Source organism: Leptidea sinapis, chromosome 4, assembly GCF_905404315.1.
Source record: "Leptidea sinapis chromosome 4, ilLepSina1.1, whole genome shotgun sequence".
Classification (NCBI taxonomy): domain Eukaryota; kingdom Metazoa; phylum Arthropoda; class Insecta; order Lepidoptera; family Pieridae; genus Leptidea; species Leptidea sinapis.
In genome coordinates, this window is record NC_066268.1 from 8,246,600 (window position 1) to 8,250,729 (window position 4,130).

The following is a 4,130-nucleotide window of genomic DNA, read 5'->3' on the forward strand; positions in this document are numbered from 1 at the left end:
CCGATTTATAGAAATTAGATCTATTGACAATGATTCACTTGTAATAACTTCAATGGTGTTTCCGAGAGATATTGACCCAGTTGAATTTTGTTCAGGTGATTCCAGATTTACATATATGTTCTGAAAATAAAATAGAAAACTTATTTAAAAATTAAAATTCTGACTGGATATATTCTTGTAACTCAGTCATTACTTCGTCGAACGATCATAGGTACCAATTCCCCAGTCCCTCAATTATGTAAAATTTTAAATTCTTATAGCGTAGCTGATATTGACATATTTGCTGATTCCTTAGCCAAATTCCGCAAGACCATTTGCAGCATCATTGGTAATCTTTAATAAATTTATAATTGGAAAATTGATGTAACTGTGTATAACTCATTTATTAATTTAAAAAATATGTTTAATTTGTAACTTATTGTATATAATACCTAAAATTAATTACTTCTGTGCATGCTGTGTTTATTAGTTCCTAGTTTTTAGTTCTACTATTTATATTTGTGTGTATAATGTGTAAGTGATTGTAAATAAATAAATAAATTACAAGAAAGGATGGGTGGTGGTAATCACTTATAAATAAAAGTGATCCCTCCACTTTAATAGACTTTCTATTTATTTTTTGATTAATAATCTATATAACCTTGGATCAATTACATAAAATAAATGAGGCAACAAAAATTTGATAACATGCAAATATGGTTTTTTTTGGCGGGAACGAGTGAACGAAGGAAGGCGCGCTTATACAAAAAAAAATTGTTTAAATTATTGTTCATAGTGCATATATTTTTCATACTTGTAAATTGTTTATCCTGGTTTATAAATATTCGATTTTTGTATATATAAATTGTTAAGTGCGCTTCCCCATCGCCATGGGGAAGCGTACAGGTAAAAGGCCGAAGAACGGCCAGAGCGACGCAGAACCAGCAGACGAACTTCCCCTATCCGAATCCGGTATCTGACGCGGAGGTGACTGAACGTCTCATTGTAAGAAGAAAGGATAAAGAGAAGTATACCCCTTATAGAGCGACAAATTATTATAGGTTATACGACGAAAATTCAAATAAGAAGGAATTTATTGTATTTCTCAATCGCAAGCAGGGTGAAGTCAAAATATCAGACAAGGACAGGTTGGGTCTGTCAAATGGAATCAGGAGGCATTGCGTATCGGGTGTGTTGCACCTGAGGTCCGTTAATGCTTTTAAAGTTGGTGTTACCTTTGACCTGCCTAACAATGCGAATGTATTTTTAAAAAATGAAAAGTTACTTAGCGAGTTGGAGATGGTTGCCTCAATTCCGGCTTCTGAAACGGAGGTCACTGGAGTTCTTACTTCTGTTCCCACTGATTACTCCAACAAAAAAATTCATCAATTAATTGCATCGAGTAAAAAAGTTATTGCTGTGAGAAGGTTCATGCGGCGAGTAAAGGACCCACAGGGTGTTGTCTCCTTTGTTCCAACGCAAACTGTTGCAGTCACATTTGCATCAACGTTGTTACCTGAGTATGTAACACTTGATCACTGGAGGCATGAGGTTAATGTATATGTACCCCCTATTAAACAGTGTCTACGCTGTATGAAATTTGGCCATATTGCTAAATTTTGTAGAAACAATGAAGTTTGTTCCATATGTTCTGACAATCACAATTTTAAAATGTGTCCAAAAACTTTAACAAAATGTGCCAACTGTGGTGGAGATCACATAGCTATCTCATCTACCTGTCCTCTGAAAAAACAAAAAATTGAAGAAAACAAAGTGAAGTCCCGTAGTGTTAGATACTCAGATCTCTTCAATGAATCTGCTTTCCCTCAATTAAACTCAAAGTATATTGACACACACCTGAGCAATCTTATAAAATCTGACAAATTTATGAACCTCTTGGTTGAAGCAGTTTTACAAATTTGCACAAATAAAGATAAGTTAACTATAAATTCAAATAGTATTAAGGAAATTCTGAATAACACTTTTAGAAAAAAGACACCTAGTTAATTGTTATTATGGATACATTGAATATAGTGCAGTGGAACGCTCAAAGTATTATTAGTAATAGGCTTATTTTTACAAGGTTTTTATATGAAAATCATATCCATATTGCTATAATTTCGGAAACTTGGTTAAAACCACATCAGTATTTTTTAATAAAAGGCTATAACACAATAAGGAATGATTGTGGTAATAAACACAATGGTGTAGCAATTTTTATTCATAATAATATCACATTTTCTAACATAAATACATATTATGATAGTGCTCTACAAAATGTTTGCATTAAAATTAAAATTAATAACAAAGAACTGAGTATTGTGAGTTTTTACAGTCCTTCCAATTCAAATCCTCCATTTAATAAAAACAATTTAAACAGTTTAATTAAGTCCATTCCAGAGCCAATGATATTTTGCAGGTGATTTCAATGCTCATCACATGTTGTGGGGATGTGTTGATACATTGCCTCGAGGTAAAGATGTTTTAGAGGTTAGAGATGAGAATGGGCTTGTTATTCTGAATAATGGTCAAGCTACCACAATAGGATCTCCATCTTGGCGTCCTAATGCTCTTGACTTGACTTTGGTAACTCCATCTTTGGCTCTTTTATGTGACTGGTCAGTTATTGACAGTCCTCTGGGCAGTAGTTATCATCTCCCTGTAATAATAAAAATGGCAGTAAGTAGTGATAGTATTAGTTTGCAAAACACACTATGTAATAATCTACATTTGCCCACTCACCCTAATTATAAGCAGGTGAATTGGAATATGTATAGTAACTTAGTTGTTTCTTATTTGGATGATGTTAAATTTGACACTTTATCTTCAATAGATGCTTTTAATTCCTTTTGTAATATTTTACTTTCTGCTGCCAAGCAGTCAATCCCTAGCTGTCTGTTTTCCAAAAGTTCTAATAGTAATAATGCTACTAGTTCTTGTTCACAAAAATCTTTTAAATATCCTTGGTCGCCTTGGTGGAATCAGAGGTGTACAGAAGCAGTTTTAAATGCTAAAAATGGTTACATTAATTTTAAAAACAACTCCACTGATGAAAATTATGTGGAGTTTAAGAGATTGCGGGCTTTAAAAAAACTTATCTTAAAAAGTGAAAGAAGAAATAGCTGGATAGGCTTGTGCAATTCATTTAATCGTTGTACTCCTTTGTCTTCAATTTGGAAATACATGCGCAAATTTAACAAAACTTACATTCCTGACAGTGTGTTGAATGATAGTTGGATTCCAGATTTTCTACAAAAGTATACTTCTGACTTTGTATCAAATGAGTTAACTAACTATGTAAATGTTGTTAATGATAGTAATAAATATTTGATAGAGCCTTTTTCTTTACAAGAACTAAAATCCGCTTTATTTACTAGAAGAGATACATCTTTCGGTCTTGATACCATTCCATATATTTTACTCAAAAAACTTAATTGCCACAGTCTCAACATCTTTTTAAATAATCTTAATCGCCTATGGAAGGAGAATACTATTCCTGCAGAATGGAAAACAGACTGTTTAATCCCAGTTTTAAAGCCAGACAAAAATAAAATGTTACCTGACTCTTATAGACCTATAGCTCTCACGTCTTGTGTTGGGAAGATATTTGAGCAGCTTCTAAAACAACGTCTCGAGTTCTTTATAGAACAAAATTGTCTTTTGCCTAATAATCAGTTTGGTTTTCGCAAAGGTCGGTCTTCTAGGGAGAGTATAGCGCAGTTACAGCTTGATGCGCATCAATGTTTAGCAAGTAATCAATATCTTTTGTCTGTATTTTTTGACATCTCAGGTGCCTTCATTTTTTTTTTTTTAATTTATTTAGTGGCACGGGATGCAAGTCCATAGGCAAGTGCCTTCAATAGTGTAAATATTGCCGTGCTTTGTGACGAGTTATCAATGTTAGGGATACCAGGTAAAATAATAAATTGGATGCAATCCTTTTTGACTGACAGAAAAGTATATGTAAAATTTAATAAACATTTGTATGGACCACGACTTTCTTCTCTAGGTGTTTGTCAGGGGGGAATATTGTCTCCTTTAATTTTTATTATGTACATAAGACGATTGAACCTTATTTTGGGGCCAAATATAGTAAACCTACAGTATGCAGATGACTTAGTCGTCTATGTATCGGGAGTTGATCTGATTAA

General features: G+C 33.1%; 1 long non-coding RNA gene across 1 annotated transcript; it reads right to left on the minus strand.

Annotated features, from left to right (window-relative positions):
* Nucleotides 1-2,195: 2,195 nt before the first annotated feature.
* Nucleotides 2,196-3,790, minus strand: LOC126979863 (uncharacterized). The gene is made up of 3 exons (XR_007732902.1): nucleotides 3,539-3,790; nucleotides 2,722-2,989; nucleotides 2,196-2,638 (listed from the first exon to the last, which is right to left on the minus strand). It is a non-coding gene; the product is annotated as an uncharacterized LOC126979863 (long non-coding RNA).
* Nucleotides 3,791-4,130: the final 340 nt, after the last annotated feature.